Source organism: Martes martes (assembly GCF_963455335.1).
Source record: "Martes martes genome assembly, chromosome: 5".
Taxonomy (NCBI): Eukaryota; Metazoa; Chordata; class Mammalia; order Carnivora; family Mustelidae; genus Martes; species Martes martes.
This window is the reverse complement of record NC_137892.1, coordinates 60,193,381-60,211,190: the sequence shown is the minus strand read 5'-3', so window position 1 is coordinate 60,211,190 and position 17,810 is coordinate 60,193,381. Positions and strand designations below refer to the sequence as shown.

Below are 17,810 nucleotides of genomic sequence, written 5' to 3'. Positions count from 1 at the left end.
GCAAGGGGGGAATTAGAAACTGCTCTAGAAGGATTTTAAACAACTGGCTGTTCTCTCCGGCGCCGCCCCTCCCCCCGCGCCGCCCGCGCTCGGCTCCTCACTGGAGAGAAGGCGCCGGGAGGAGGGGAAAGTGCGGCCTGGAGTCGCTGGTAGGAGCCGGCGGAGCTGGAGCTGTGGTGGCCCCAGACTTCGGGGCGCCCGCCGAGTACACAGACAGACCTACGGCCCCAGCCTTCTCCGGAGCCCCCACCGGCCCCCTCTCCGGCTCCTCTCCTGTCTGTGACCCCGCGCCAGTACCCTGAATTGATCTCTGCCGCCTCAGCCCTACTCCCTGAGTGTCGCCCCCACCTCGGCCCCCCCCCCCGCCCTGCTCCCAGAGGGATGGCTGGCGAGGGACACACGCGCTGTTCCCTCGACCTTCTGTCTGAGCGACCCCGAGCGACTCGCCTTTCCTCCAGGGGAGGGACTGTGCCTCCGGCCCTCGGCGCCGCTGGAGTGGCGTCGCCTCGCCCCTAGGGCCGCGCCCTGCTTCCCCGGGGAACACCCTGCCTCAGACCTGCCTCCCCTCTTTAGAGGTGAGCCTCCTCCCAAAGATGGCCGGGGAATCCTGGGGCCTTACTGGCCCCCGTACGCCTGGAGCCCCGTGGCAACCACGCAACAGCTCCCTTGCCTGAAATGCCGCAGAAAAGGGCTCCAGGCATCCCCACCTGGCCTGGTTTTCCAGCCTTGGTCGCTGATGTCTACTCTTCCTGACCTTTGAAGTGGAAAGGGCCACATAACGCCTTTAAAGACATCCCTGTCCTTGTCCTCCAGAGTAGGCCCCAACCCTCCTCCAAGGTGTGCAAAGTTGTGCCAGAACTGAAAGGCTGCCTAAGAATATTTCTGGATCAAAGCCCCTAATCCCATTTCAGTAAATGTGCAGAAAGTTTCTGAAACACAATCTGGCTCCCGATAGAACTCCATCCTTTATCTTGTGGAGATCCTTAGATGCAAAATCAGACAGAGTGCAAATGGGGTTAGAAAGAAGACATGGGCATCAAATTGGGAGTGACAGAGGAAGAGGGGTGCAGGTGGGGGTCAGACTGGGGGAAACATCAGGAAAGGATGAATAGACATGGAACAGCTATAGGAGGGGAGAGAAAATGGGATTTAAATTGGGAAAGCCACCTTTCTATTTTCACACAGAGCTTTAAGCTTTTAGTAGTAGGACCCTAAAAATGCAGATGGAGCTACAGAGATAAATGGAATGGAAAGAAATGGGTTTATATGGCCATTGACAGCAAATGACAGAAATGAAACATCAACAGAAGGTTAAGGAAGGGCAGTCAGTAAGAAAGACAAGAGGCTGAGAAAAGGGGTTGGCAACCAAACAAAAATCAAAAACTGGGAAAAAATGAAGAAGGACCTGCTATTCTAGTGTTAGAGAATATTTTTTTAATTGTAAACAGAAAGTGTAAAAAGAAAAGAATAAAAGAAATAGGATTAAATGAAGAAAACAGAATATGAAAGCAAAAGAAGATGGCAAAAACAAGAGGACTGACATTATGCTAAAAGATTTAAGAAAAATAAAAGTGCTTTTGTTAAAAGGACAAAAATTCATCCCATAGAAGTGAGGATGAAGAAAATTGGGGGGGGGGATCACATAGGCTTAAGCTGATTAGTTTCCAAGAGAAGTAATTTGCCATTTCTAATTCAAAATCCCTCTTTCTGTTTACAATGAACTGTAGGGATTTAGTGGTGGCTACAAGGCATTCATGGACTCAGGAGAAGCAGGAGTGATTCTTAGCAAGTAAGTCTCTCTTTTGATGAACTTTTGCTCAAAATGCTCAGATAGGTATAAGGCTGCCACTGTTTACAGACTACCTTCAGAGTTAGCATATGTAATTTGTTGTTCAATTATCAACTTTCATTGGCTTTAACCCAGAAAATTATCAGCATCTCAAGGCTTCATGACCCATAGAACACTCCCTACAAGTGACTGCTTAGACAATCCAGTCAAGGAGAGAGCTATGCAGCTGCTAATCCATGTTCCTGTCCACACTTGGACCAAAGTAAATTTTCATTAAAGACCTAGAGTGGGCCTTGTACTGTTATCTAAAAACAAATTACTTATTATCATTGCTCTGGTGTTGGGATTCTCTATGGTTCTTAGTCATAGCACATTAGAATTACCCTAGAAGGATTTGTTTTTTGTTGACTTTTGTTTTAAATACAAGATCTGGACACCACCTCAAACGAACTAACTCAGAAACTTTGTGGGTGGACGCCGGGATTTGTATTTTTTGTAAACTCCAAGTGATTCTTTTATGTAACTAGGGCTGCTTAACTTTGCTCTTAAGTATCCATCTTTTTTAAACGATTATTTATTTATTTATTTGAGAGAGAGGGGAAGAAAGAGAGAGAGAGAACATGAGCAGAGGGAGAAGCAGAGGGAGAGGGAGAAGCTGACTCCCCGCTGAGCAAGGAGCCAGATGTGGGGCTCAATCCCAGGACCCCAAGATCATGACCTGAGCCACAGGCAGACACTTAACTGACTGAGCCACTCAGGCACCCCTTCAGTATCCATTTAAAGACAGCCAGTGGACACCATCAGATCTCAGAGCAAGATTTTTAGGTTGTGGTTATATGTAACAGATGACCCTTCCCCTGTAAGGCATTAAGACATCTTTACAGAGGACTTGACTTTATACCCACTGAGCCAACAAATTTGTTAATAGGATGAAAATGTAAGACCACATGTGTTCTTATAGTACAAGACCACCAGTAGCTATGGTTTAATTTACTATTTCCTAAAGAGAAAGGAAAACAGAGAAAACAAGAGAAGCTATTTCCTGTCTACTGCTGCCATTTATTCATTTGAATAGTTTTTACTCAGATTTATTACATGGAAGAGTCCTTTGAGTAATGGCATCTTTTCTGATATTTAAAAAACAAATAATAGATCGGCACAGTAGGGTATGGAATTCAGAACAATTTGGTCTTAGCATCTAGAAGGAATAAAATGCTAAAAGGTCTTAGTTCAGAACTTGCCAAGTTAATGTCAGAGTTAACTTCACAGGAGTGTTATTATCCAACAAATATACTAAGTCAAAACATGACTACTCCTATACATGGTAACCTTAAAGCTTCAGTGGTAGTCAAATCAATTATCATTAAAACATCTCAGCAGCTATCTGAACCATCTCTGTTTTATTTTCCTCTTAATGTTTACACATGTAAGTAAAATGCTTCTTTGCCCTTGTTCAAATTATTTTGAGTACAAAGACTGTTCTTTGCATCAGCAACCGTATCTCATGGGGCCAATATTGTAATTAATGAGATTTGAAACACATATTCACAGCCAAATTTGAGATCCCAGACACAGAACTGAAGATCCATTGTTTTGTTTTCATTTTTAAGAAAGGGGAAGATAGGAGATTTAAATCTTCTTGTAAAGAACCACAATATATTTTTTTGGAAGTTATTGTTTTGTTCTTCAACCTCACACATAAGGCTAATTAATTTGGGGGGCTGGATTTAGGATAGGGGAATGCTGACTAGCCACCAGAATGAAAATTTGCATTTGAAGTTGATTTTTTTTTGCTTTTTATCTTATTCTTTCAGATATAAAACACCACAATTACTCACTCATTAGGTCTTTCTCCCCCTGTCCTGGTTTGGTTTGTGTACGTTTGCACAATTTTGTCTTTTTGGAACCTGCATCTTATTCTTAGAAGAAGTCTTTATCAATTCAAAACAGGCAGTTTTTTGTACCACCCTGCTTAAACTCTAGACTGGCTATACATTTCTTTGATCTTAATTTTTTCTGCTAAACATTAAGTTTAATAACATCCATATTCTTATAGTGCATGGGACTTCAGAAAAGATTTCCCTTTGCTATACAGAACACAGAAACTACTTCTTTATGTTTAAGTAGAAACTAATGATGAATTTAATTATTTACAACACATAGAATACTTAGCATGTTAATTTTAAAAAGGAAAATAGTTAGGGGCACCTAGCTGGGTCATTCAGTGGAGCATGAGGCTCTTGATCTCAGGGTTGTGAGTTCTAGCCCCACAGTGGGTATAGGTTGGAAATAAAATCAGAAAGAAAGAAAGGAAGGAAGGGAGAGAGAGAGAGAGAGAGAGAAAGAAAGAAAGAAAGAGAGAGAAAGAAAGAAATCTTGAGTAGGAAAATATTTATTTAGAAAAATTAAAATAAACTGTTTAAACATTAAAATTCATTAAAAGTAATTTTCTTGTTTTGAGGTAATTTTTCCAAAGGACAAAATTTTTCTATTATTTATTTGTTTCATAAACTAGTTCATTAAAAATAAATCTCCTTCCATTCATACCACTTTTCATTTCAAATCATTTAACAGATACCCATTTATTAATACTCAGTATATCCCTATTATTACATTTTCTTAACCAGCTTTCTTAACTGGGTAAACTGAGTCCTGAAAAGATTTATTAGCATGATCTGATCTATAAAGAAAACAGAAATAGTTCCAGGATGAGAACTCTGTGTTCCTGGCTGACAGTCCTGTTCTCAGACCACAAAGCCGCACCTCTTTCTCTCAAAAGTGACTATTCTACAGAGGAATGTGAGCAAGCTCTGAGATGTTTGTCACTCAAACTACTGTATGAAACTTCACTCCCAGGGAGAAGAGACTAGCATGCTTAGATCCACAAACTGTTTACCTGCCATGTACCAAAGTAACTCAATGAAAACAGTCATTACAACAGTAATACTATGCAATGTGGTCTCTTATATCGGAATAATAAATGAAATGGAACCTCAAATTAACATTATTTGACACTGTTATTGGTTTAACATCAGTTAATCTGAGGCAATGACTGTTTTCTTAACCTATTGCCCTAGATTTTTGAAGTCCCAACTTAGCTATTCCTAAACATTTACCAATGGGTTAGGAGAGAGAGTGTACAGACAAGGTTTTAAACCTTGCCATCTCTCTAGAGTGCCTAGTCCTTTTTAGCACCATCAAGATTTGAAATTTAGTAACTTGGAAAAAAATAAAATAATCTTGTTATGAAAAAAATCATACATAAGCTGGAGATGATGAAAAGTGAAAAAAGTAGGGCTACCATGTATTGCAATTTCACACACTTTAGCACATTTTGCAAAACAAATTCCAAGTGTTGCAGTATTCACTGGCTGGATTTTTGTCATTAAATGTTGAAAGTTATGCAATAGGAAGTGTGCCAAAGAGTGTTCTTTATTCAAAAGTATTACTGTATTTTTTTAGTGCATTCCTAAATCTTCACAATGTTTTTTCACCTCCTAAGGTTATGCCAATATGATTCTTTGCACTCTTGAATTTGACAAAAGCCCCAGTCTCAAGAAGGAGGCTGTGCAACATTCCATGCAGTGTCATTTCCTTCTGTTGAGAATGGAAACATAGGGGTAAAAAAAACCAACTACATTGTTTTTCATAATTTTCCAACATAATTGGGTCCTTTCAATGAAGTATGGCAAAAAAAGAAAGTGACAAATTATGCCACTATTGTGTTTGATTTATCTTCATATAATTTCAAGTGTAAGGGGTTAGGATACATTTCTAACTTACTTAGCTGTATTAAAAATATATTCAAGACAGGTGCTGAATATAGCCATTGCCAATAATGAACTATATGATAGAAACAATCTTACCAAGGTCATGTGTACCTGCCAAAGATTTAAAGGGTACAACAAACTTTTGGTTTAGGGGTACTCAGTCTTTGAAACCAGCTGGTCTCCATCCTGTATATGGCAGTACCTGAAGATTTATAAGTATTCTTTGGCGGCAACTACTACCAGCTAGCATTATCATCATTAGATTATACATTTACTAACCACATTCGTCATACAAATAATGCTATAATCTCATTATCATCAGTTTTTCAAACTCTTCAGGTCTTTTTCCTTGGATCTAAATTCTTGAGGCAGAGGATAAAAGGATTCCCTGCCACATGATGCTAAGCTATTGACTACTTCATAGCAAATCTCCATTAGGCTCACCCAGCTTCTAAGACCCAAGTTGTCCATGGTACCGTAGCCCAATGTTAAGAAAGTTAAGAATATATTTTTGTGTTATGGTGTGCTGCTACTGCTCTATGCTTACCTCCTACCCTATGCTCCCTCTAACAGTCATGGGATTTTTTGTTCTTGAGGAGAACCTTAATCACTGTCTCTGGTCCTGTGGACACTACTTAGGGCTGAAGTTGTTACTTTGCTAAAGGTAAGGGTTAAGGAGAGTTTTGGCCAAGGACACTGACCCATGGAATATTCTTTGGTACAGCATTTGAGGCTGAGGTGCCCAGAAATTAGAGGCTTCAGAGATATTGTATCCATTTACTCTGGCTTTTCTGTCTGGTTCATATTCTAGGGTGGAGGTAGAAAAAGAGCTCACTCTGGTAAGGAAAATAAGTAGTCTACAGAGAAGGGTAGTCAAAGAAGAATCCAGTTCTGGGTACTTTCTCCTATGCCTCTAGAAGAGTTATCCCTATATCCCAACTTTCCTACACTCCTCCCTTTGTTCTTGCCTTGGCTCTTGTGTCCTTTTAGGAGGTACCAGCTCTGTTCAATAGTTTGGTTGTTTTCTTCATTTTAAAAGAGCATTTGTGGGTGCCTGGATAGCTCAGTCGGTTAAGCATCTGCCTTTGGCCGAGGTCATGATTCCAGGGTCCTGAGATGGAGTTCCATATTGGGCTCCTTGGAGAATCTGCTTCTCCCTCTCCCTCTGCCTCTCCCCCAGCTCATGTTCTCTGTCTCTCAAATAAATAAATAAAGTCTTTAGAAAGGGGGAGGGGCATTTGTCATTTGTGGCAGAAGGAGACGTATGTCACATCCATGTCTCAAGAACTTCCTAAAGACCTAGAGAGCTCACTAAAGGCCTGTGAGAGGAGGTGGAAGAGCAGAGGAGGAGAAGGGGGACAGGATTGTATCTCCTGGGCTTCTACCCTGTGTCAGATGCTCCAAAAGGCTTTACTGCATAACCTCCTACCTTTCCATTTCTTCTTTTATGTGTTCTTCCTCTCTTTTCCTGCTTCCTGTTTTTTTCCCACGAATCCCTGTCAAAAGACAAAGGTGAGAAAAATAAGGAAGTTTCATGGGAACATACTAGATTGAACTATATGAAACTGCTGTGTTTGTAAGTCAAAAATGTTTGAAGGGCACCTGGGTTGCTCAGTCGGTTAAGCACCTCCCTTCAGCTCAGGTCATAATCTCAGGGTCCTGGGATCAAACCCCACATCTGACTCCCTGCTCAGTGGGGAGTCTGCTTCTCCCTCTCTCTCTGCTCTCCCCTTCTTGTGTGTTCTCCCTCTCTCTCACTTTCTCTCTCAAATAAACAAATAAAATCTTTTTTAAAAAATGTCTGATTGGGAGCACCTGGGTGGCTCAGTGGGTTAAAGCCTCCGCCTTCAGCTCAGGTCATGATCCCAGAGTGCTGGGATCGAGCCCCACATGAGGCTTTCTGCTCAGCGGGGAGCCTGCTTCCTCCTCTCTCTTTGCCTGCCTCTCTGCCTACTTGTGATCTCTGTCTGTCAAATGAATAAATAAAAACCTTTAAGAAAAATGTTTGATTGTTCAGCAGTGTTATATGGTTCAACTACTCAAGATTTCAGTTCTTACAAACCATGCTACAGACTTCTTAAGTATTAACAACACTGACATTTACCAAGATTTACAATGCACCATGTACTATGTAAAGTGCTTTACATAGTGTATCTCACTCAGCAATCTTCATAATCCTTTGAGGTAGGTATTACTCACAAATTTTGGTGGTTCACACAACTAGTGAATGACAGGATTGTAATTCACACTCATGTGCCCTGTCTCTTCAGGCCCTCTCAGAATTCCATACAGAGATCCTTCCAACCACACTTGCCCCTTAATATTTACTTTTTCATGTACTATGATTTTAGACATACAAACTTCTCTGTGAATTCAGGTAGATTAAATACAGGCAGGACCACTCAAGCAGGTTTTATGGGATCTTGCTTCAGCATGGTAAGCACCAATGAATTCTGTTCTTACACCCAAACCTCCTGATGAGGCAAAATCAGAAACACTAAGCCACACCCTGCTTTATTTCAGCTTTGGCCTTTATCAAATACATCATTTCCTCCCATTTTGACTATTGTAAAGTGAATGCCTTGGCTCACTATAGGATATTAAAAGAAGAAATGATTTGGTATGAATCTATTGCTCTTGATATTTGAAAGAGATGCATGTTCTCTGTATTCCTACTAGGTTGCTCAGGTCGTGTCTTTTTTCCAGTCTTCACCTTGTTCATTCCTTTCAGTTAATCACATTTCCCAGATCTATGTGGCTCTGAAATCTGTGATAGATAAAACCTAAAAACCAAGATCTTTGCTTTAATTTGCATTCTGCTTAGGAAAAGAGAGACTTGGATCACTGGATTACATCACCCTTCAGTCACTGGATCACTGTAAATATGTGTCCTACCTCTGGAAATGGTCAAAAATTGGTCCCTTCATCTAAATAAGCAGATTACAATTCCTTTGGGGGTTGTTTTTGTTGTTGTTTTGGCTTTTGTTTTTTGGCGTTTCTTTTCCTGTGTGGTTTTCTTTTCCTGGTGGATTATTGTAGTTCACTGTTACCTTTCCTTCTTCTCTTGTTTTTTTTGGCTTCACTTCCTCCTTCTATTGTTGTAGCTGTCTTTTTCCTCCCATCACTTTTCCTGTTGCCTTTCCAATTGGGTGGGGCTCCATCCAATTCACTTACTGTCTGGCTCTAGAGTATCTTTAATCCCAGGGGACAACAGTCTTGTGCCAACTAATTGGAATCCCTGGGGTATCAGAAGAAGTATCCCAGCGACTAAGTATCCCTAAAATTTTCCTTTATTGATTTTATGTTAGAATGAAATCCAAGGATGTCTAATTAGGGGGGAAAAAATCATCCTTATGGCCTCCTAATCCAAGACCATTTTGAACTCTGACAGCACCAACATCCATCAAATCAAACAATGAAATCAACTTTGGTTACTTAGCATAATAGAAATAAACTTGTAATATTCTATTAGTGAAGGATCAATGTCTCCTGTCTTGAAAATAAACATCAGAGCTTGGCCTCAACATTTATGTAGTAGCAGGAGACCATTATTTTGTGGCAATATTCGATTACATTGACATCAAGACAGATTTATTAAATTAATAAATAGTACATGATTTTCAGCCTTTCATTCCAACCGTCACCACCATCCCCCTCCACAAAATGATCATCTAAAACCCTTCACCCATATTTTGACTCCTTATTATCTACAACTCTTTATTTTCTTTTTGTTGTCATTTTATACTCAATTTTTTTTGTATCCACTTTTTTCAGATGGAAGAAAGTTAATAATGAGAATCATCAAATTGTTAATTGTTAAAATATTTTAGTGATGTAATACTGGAAAAGGAAGTATTTCAGATATGCCTTTCAGAGTTCTGAATGTGACTAATGGCAAAATACCATTCTTGCTGTGTCTTCCTCTAACTTTCAACCTCAGGGCCTTTGCCCCAGCTGTTTCCTCTGCCTGGAATGTTCTTCCTTCTGCTCTTTGCATGGCTGTTTGTCTTTTTTCTCATGCCCAAGTCTGATGGAATGTCATTTCCACAGAGAAGTTCTCTCTAAGAGTCCTTTCTAAGTGTTTATTCCCCTGTCCTCCTTCACTCTTCATCCTGTTGTTCTGTTTTATTCTATTTATTATCACATGTCGCTATCTGAAATTGTTCATGATTTGAATTCTCTTGGTTTGCATAGTCCATGTCCTCAGATCTTGAACAGTACCAGATCCCCAGTGGCACTCAATAAACAAACATTCATTGACTGACTGGATGAATGAATGAATGAATGAATGAATAATTCTAATGAAACAGTCATATGTGAATGACTTCAGGTCCTATCTCTCCTAGATATTTGCAACATACAGTCCTTCCAACCCTCTACCCCTACAATCCAGGGCTCTTTATATTCTTAGAAACAGTAGTAATTGGACAGAGAGCATCAGCACACCTTCAGATTTTAGGCTTCTGCTCTTACTCCAATGTATTGTTCCAGCATCTAAACCAATTTAGCAATTTTGGTGAGCAGGACATGAGAGAGAGATGTATTTTCTCCTCTTTTTTATCACCACAGATCTGACTGACTTGGAGTTCCAAGTGGCTTAGTGTTGCTGACAATAAGGAAAACAAGTGGCACACAGTCAGCAGATTAGTTTTCAGTAATAAGCTTTCATTATGTCACTTTCCTGCTCAAAAACCTCAGTGCCTCCTCATTGCTTATAGGATGACTTTCTCTCCCCTCCGATTTTTATCCAATCTGATTCACGAGTCCCTACAGTCTTCAGTATGTCATAGTTATTTAAGCATGTCTGTTTTCCCTACGAGTATTTACTCCTTGAAAATAGCCTATCCATTCACAGATGCTTACACAATACCTACATGTTGAGCCTTGTATGAATATATTTTTGAAGAAGATATTTCCCTGCTCTCAAGCCTTACAATTCCTACCTCAGTGTGTATCTTGCCTTTGGGAAGTGATTACTAGTGTTTCTGGAATTAAATTTTAGTTCCAGTAGCTGAAGTCGGACAACCTGGATTCCCTGCTCCGTCATTAGCTGTGGGATCTTAGCCAAGTCATTTAACTTCTCTGTGCCTCAGTTTTATCAACTGTACACTGACATGTTACTCCTATATGTTAGGGTTATTATGAGGACTAATGAGAAAATGCATGTACTGGGTCTAGCAAAGAGCTTGGCATATCCTAAGTGCTTAGTGAATGTTTATGATTGTTTTCTTCCTCAGAGTTGGTGTATGCCCTACGTGGTCTGTTACCTCTCAAATATACCTGGCACATCTGTCAACACTATATGACTTTGTACATGCAGTTCTCCTTGCCTGCATGCCTTTCCCTATTCCTCTCCAACTCCTAACTCCTTTGAATTCTCTGCTCTTATAATTTATATCACATAGAATAAGCTGCCTTTTACTAGAACTTAACTTTTCCTGGGTCTTGTCTCCCCAGTGAAATATAACTGCAAGGATAATACTGTGATTCTCTAGCGGAGTGCAAGATGGTCCTATACTAATAGCATGTGTCTGCTATTTCTTACCTGAATTTAGCAACTAGAGAAGGTAATTCCTAATTCAATAGCCTCTGTGTAACGGTGGCAGTTGGCCACTGTGTTGACATTGTTTCAGATTTCATGGATTCAAAGGTGAAAACAAGAATTTTGATGTCATTTAGTCATATCTGCAAAGAGGGAGTTTCCACAATGTCCCTTAATTCCATAGCAAAGAAATTCTTATCTTTAACTGTTAATACAATGTGAAGTACTTTTCCTCATTGAATCGGCAAGGCAATGGGAAAAAAATTAAGTCATCCTCCTCCTCATAATAAGCCTGCATATACTTCAAGACAGTCATCAAGTAATCCTCTTCTCCCAAATGAACAATCAAAATATTTATTTGCATAGCTAATATCACAGACGATCTAGGCAAATAGACGAAGTCTCTCTCCTGTGAATACTATTAGCTTGTAGTTCATGGTTTAGGCAACTGCTCTAGAGTGAAATAAAATCTTCAGAGACTTCTATTGGTCAATCAACACTTAAAATGTTTATCTAAGCTACTTCTGGTAATTGGAATCTTTTAAGCTTTTATTGAAGAAAGAATGGCAATACTAAAAACAACAGCAATATAGTTATCCACTCAACAAACATTCATTGAGCACCTACAGTATGTAGTATCAAGCAACACAGTATTTTGCTAAGCAATGGAGGGGACGCAAAAATCTGTTAGCAGCAATAGCTACCATAAAAGAAAAGTACAAAACTTTACTAAGGACTTATCATGAGCTGGGCACTGGACTAAGTGCTGAGGATTTACAGATAAAGTTTCTTTCTTTGAGAATCTAAAGAGGAGTCTTATATTTCAGTATGGTCTTCTAAGTGCTATGAAAGATGTTAGTGGCAGTGGTACTCTGGGGGCCTGGAGAACTACTCCCTAGAGCTTGCTTGTTGTTTGCATGGAGCCTGGACTGTAGAATAAGGTTTAGCTCAGAGCAACCAGGTGGCTCAATTGGTTGAGCTCCAAACTCTCTCTCTCTCTCTCTCTCTTTTTTTTTTTTTTTTACATTTTATTCATTTATTTAACAAAGAGAGTACAAGCAGGTAGAGTGGCAGGCAAAGGGAGAGGGAGCAGACTCCCCACTAGGCAGAGCCCCACGCAAGGCTTGATTGCAAGGTCAATCCCAGGATCACGACTGAAGCCAAAGGCGGACACTTAACCAACTGAGCCCCTCAGGCATCCCAAGATTCCAGACTCTTGATTTCAGCTCAGGTCATGATCTGGGTGTTGTGAGATTCAGCCCTGTATGGGGCTCCATGCTCACAGGGGAGTCTGCCTGTCTCTCTTCCTCTGCCCCTCCCCACTGGATGTACAAGCCTGCTCTCTCAAGTAAATAAAGACCTTAAAAAAAAAAAAAAAAAAAGCTTAGCTTAATTAAAAAAAATAATAATTTTACAAAGTGGGGATTTCAACAAAAGGAGCTGCAGGTACAAAGGCAGAAAGGGAGGAGAGAATGCACACATTTCAGAAGCTACAAGGAAATTGCATGAAGTGGAAAAACTGGAGATAGTTGTGGAGATAAACCTGGAGAGTAAGCAAAGACTGATTCATGAAGAGTTTTGTAGGAAGACTATGGAGAAAAAATGGATTTTAAATCCTTGAGTAGCCGTGGGAAGCCACTGAAGGATTTTAAGCAGAGGAATTACCTGATCAGATTTGCAATTTAGAAAAACCACTCTGTTTTGTGAAGAAGAGGTGGAAGAGTAGATAGAGGCAGGGAGGTGGAGGGGTTATTACAAACAAGGATCCAAGTGGGAACTGATGAAGGACTGACCCAAGCTGGATGCAGTAAGAAATGGAAATGAGATGGGGCGCCTGGGCAGCTCAGTCCTTAAGTGTCTGTCTGCCTTTGGCTCAGGTCAAGATCCCAGGGTCCTGGGATTGAGCCCTGCATCGGGCTCCCTGCTCAGCGGGAAGCCTGCTTCTCCCTTTCCCATTCTCCCTGCTTGTGTCCCCTCTCCTGCTTTGTCTCTCTCTGTCAAATAAATAAATAAAAATATTTAATTTTTAAAAAAAGGAAATGGAGAAGAGAGACTCATATATCATCTGGAGGTGGAGAAAAATGGAAACTATGTGTCCACTTCAAAAGATTATCTATTTGACCAACTTCTTAGAAGATTTAAATATCCACAGATTTCACATAGAAAAAAGAGAGTTTACTCCTTATATTGCACGTACAAGTCCTTTAACTATAAGTTACTTCATGTGATAGAAGCAAATTTATTTTTCAGTGGGAATATATTGTTTCTGTAATAATGGAAGTTATTCGGGGAAATCAGCATTTTACTCTTTTCAAGTTTTTAAATAAAGAAATTCCTAGAATTGTTCCCAATATACAAACAAAACTCCCCAACAAACAAAAATAAACCAAAAATTAAAACCACTACCAAACAAAAGAAAAATTATTTTTTAAAAAGATACGTAGATTCGGGATAAGGAAAGTTTCAAAATTCTGTCTTAGATCATGTAGACTTTGACTGGAAAAGCCTCCAGATCCTATAGACTTACCTGCTGTTGAAGGCAAGATTCTCTGAAAGCAGAGTCTGAGCTGAGTGTGAAATACAGTATGTTTACTAGGCTTCATCAGCTCTGTGAAAGGAAAGAAGTAGGATTGTACAAAGAAAGAAGTCAGCCCCAGGGCAGGCCTGACAAAGCCTCACCCAATCTGCCTCGGGGAGAACATGATGTCTGGAGAGGTGGCACTTAGCAGCTGAGGCATCCCTGAAAATGATAACACTTCCCATGTCTGGGTAGCATGTCCTTCTTTGAAAGGAGAACCCTGTGCATCCCACACCTGCACATCCGTGTTTGGATGGAACTCAAAGACAGACCAGGCCAACTTCCCAAGATAACTTGGGAGTTATCTACATAACCCCACCACATCTTTATATCTCCTACTCTTTGAAGTGCTAGTTTCAGAATTGTAGAAATACTGAAATGGTGTTGAGAAAAGAATTCAAGACTGACTTTAAAATTATTGACCAATAACCAGTGGGAATTAAAAGAAAAAAGGCAGAAAAAATAGTATCGATGTGAGGACATTGTTCTCCTACCTTTCTGCATGCATAGTAGAAATCACAGAATTAATAAAATTTGTGAAGCAATCACATAGCTTCATGGAATCTAGAACATTAGAAACTGACCTAGAGTGCTCCTGAACCATGAAAGTCAACTGTGGTTTCCTTTCTCCATCCTTTCAGTTACAGACTTACTTGAGGAACCTTTTCCAAAACATTTACATTCTCTTTCCTTAGGTCACTAATAATTGAACAGTACTCATAATAGAAATACTATTATGTAGAAATTATGACACAAGGTACAAGATGGAAGGGGAGATAATTTTTAAAACCAATAGAATGAATAAAGAAAAAAATGGCTCATAGGAGTTTAGAATATCAGTCTTTTTCTTTTCTTTCTTTCGTTCTTTTCTTTTTTTTTTTTTAAGATTTATTTATTTGAGAGGGAAAGAAAGAGCACAAGCAGGTGGAGGTACAGAGGGAGAAGGACAAGCAGAAAGGGAGAGGAACAAGCAGACTCCCTGCTAAGTGCAGACCCCCCCCCCCCCCACAGAGCTCAGTGCAGGTCTGGATTCCAGGACTGAGATCATGACCTGAGCTGAAGTCAGATGCTTAACCAACTGTGCCACCCAGGTGCCCATAGAGTACTGGTCTTTCCCAACATTACGGTAGAGCAAGGGGCAGAAAATAGTGAAGATCTTTTGCTGTGATTCCTGTAACTTAGCACAGTGTACTGAGTTCATAAATTCCTCATCCCTCAGAATTTATCTCTATGGTTAAAACTTACTGATTTAGATTCCATAAATTTGTCATGTTGCAGTAATACAGTTGTAGTGTGTCATTCTGGCTGAGAAACTATTTTATAATGATTGTTTCCCTGTAAAAAAAAAAAAAAAAAAAAGGAGCCTACTAATATTCCCCAAACATATCTTCAAATTTTGGGTCCACCTATTATTTCCATAATATAAACTGTGGTTAAGACCCATAACCATGGGCGAATAATGACTTACATTTTTTAAACTAATTTACATATTCTTTAAAAATATCTTTTTTTCTTGTATTTTGTAAATTATTTAGAAAATAAATAATAAATAGCCTTTACTTCAAAAAATCTATTTTTCACTGATTTGGATGGGGTTTTCTTCTCTTTCACACTAGGAACTTTATTGTAGTCCCATTGTAACTCCTCTACCTACCCCCGACTAATGGGGTTCTGCATTCCTGCCTAAATGCCATGCTGTATACGAGAGAACTTCTGTCCATCCAACCCTAGGTAAAATCAGACTAGTGATTATTATATAATAATATAGATGTGAGAAACGGGTACAGAAAGAGGGAGAAAGAAGCTCTGATATGGGTAAATGACAATATCCAAACTAAATACAAACCCGAATATGCCCCCAAAACATGTGTAGAGTAACTGTGCCTCACCAGTTTCCCACAAGCACCTTGGTCTTTGAGTTTATTTCTCACAAGCTGTATTACTTGCTTATGAAAAATAATGCATCTAAAATTTGTCATTCCTAAAAGTTGTCATAACTTTAAAACAAATCCAGCAAATAAAGTTAAATGCTTTAATTTTCAGAATGTGTACTTCTAATGAACAAGAATATTAGAGACCTTTAAATTTTTTTTTAATTTATTGCAAAAAAGGTCTTGGTCTTAGGTACTACATCCATCACAATTGCCATATAGGACCTCTGTGGCCCTAACCCCATCATCTCAGTGTTCACTGTTACAACTGGACCCTGGGTGCCAGAACCTCTATCACTGTCCTCCCTCCAAAGCCAGAAGCCTCCACTGCCACTTTTGCCAGAAAATGTATTCCATTAGGTACTTACTTCCTCTCATTGTTCTCTTCTGAAACAATTCTCCTACAAGCAAGGTGACTGGCCTGCGCCTAGGTCACAATTATGCAACCTTGTTATAAAAGAAGCTGGGAAAATGCATTAGGGCTTATGTGATGGGGAAGCAGGACTCATGCTATGGGGAATTCCTCAAACGTAGAAAAAAATGTTCAAAAGGTGATAAGCAGCCACAAAAACCAGAGCATGGAAGGCAACCAAATACAGAGATCAAAATTTGTGCATCAAATTACTGGTAGTGACGGTTAAATTTCCCCAATCATGGAACTGGGGGAAATACTGTTCATCCCCAGGGAACTGGTGGGGAGTCATTTGAGTACTTCTTGCTGACATCTTTCATTGTGCTCCAGACTGTTCCAGATGGCAGGAAGTCCCTGCTCAGGCCTCTGGCTGGGACTTTCTCCAAGAGCTGACCCTCGACACTGCACAGGGGCAAGCCGCCAGAGCAGCAGGGAAAGACGACTCACCTACACAGGCACAGCCGTTCTCCGAACACCTTGGAAATTTAACTGTCACAGTGGGGAAAAAAACAGGTTTTCAAGCCTTGTTACTATGCATATGCTAATTATTAGGCAGAGGGGAACATGATAATTGAGTTATGAAACTACTAAATAAAAACAGACTACCTGACAGAGAGCTTCTTTACATGACGTTTTTACACAAGAATAAACAATGTGTTCTTTGTACGGTTAAAAAAAAAAAAAAAAAGAAAGAAACAGGGTTAGTTTTATTCCGTAAACTACAATCTCTTCTTGTAACTAGACTAGTGCTTGTATTTGTTGACATTTTGATTTATAAAAAACCTGAATGAGTTTCATTTCAATAATTCTTTTTGTGGAAGCAATACCAGAGAAGGGGGGAAAACTTTAATGTTCATTCCCCCCCCCCCCCCCCAAAATCGCATACGCAAAAGCTTTAGAATTCTCTTTGTTCAACTCTGGGTCAGCTTTCATGAAAAAGTAATTGAAATTCCTTTTGCTCCCCATTCTTCCACGCATGTATAGAGCCTTATATTCCTAATGAGCCCCAAGAAGCTTCCTTCCACAGAACTTTATCTTTGAAAGATAGAATAACCTGTTGCCCTCAATTCTCCTCAATCCTGTTTCCATCTTTCATTTGCTCTCCCTCCTTAACCGCAACATGAAATGTGTGCTAATTAATTCACTGTTGACAAACTCAATCTAATGCCTAAAACTGTGTCATGTGCTAAGTGGCCAAGGTGGAATCCAAAGCAGAGAAGTGGAGGGTGCTTGGGTTCTATGAGCATTTTTTTTTAAAGACTTTATTTTATTTATTTGACAGAGAGAGAGAATCACAAGTCGGCAGAGCAGCAGGCAGAGAGAGGGAGAAGCAGGCTCCCCGCTGAGCAGAGAGTCCCATGTGGGGCTCGATCCCAGGACCCTGAGATCATGACCTGAGCCGAAGGCAGAGGCTTAACCCACTAAGCCACTCAGGCGCCCCTCTATGAGCATTTTTTAACATGGAATCACTGTGGATACAGTGAAGGGTACATATACCCATCAAATGGCATACAAGTGGCTCACCATGTATTCAGATTAATGATGAATGTGTGTAATATTCTTTGAGATGCTTTGTTTAAGAAGAAAGACAGCAAACAAAGAGAGTAATATATAATAAAACATCAGTAAAGAGTTCCATGTAAGCCATGCTTGCTTATAAAATGTTACTTTCTTCCCTTGAAATGATAAAAGTGAAGAAAAAGGAAAAAGGAATATTCAGAGTACAGTTTCTGATAAAAGGAAACAACCAGATAATTTTTAAAGAAAGTGTCTCTAAATTAGATGCTA

General features: G+C 39.8%; 1 long non-coding RNA gene across 1 annotated transcript; it reads left to right on the top strand.

Annotated features, from left to right (window-relative positions):
- The first annotated feature begins 123 nt into the window (after window positions 1–123).
- LOC308343594 lies at window positions 124–16,693 on the top strand. Its single transcript, XR_013966883.1, has 3 exons — window positions 124–575; window positions 1,728–1,789; window positions 16,353–16,693. It is a non-coding gene; the product is annotated as an uncharacterized lncRNA (long non-coding RNA).
- Window positions 16,694–17,810: the final 1,117 nt, after the last annotated feature.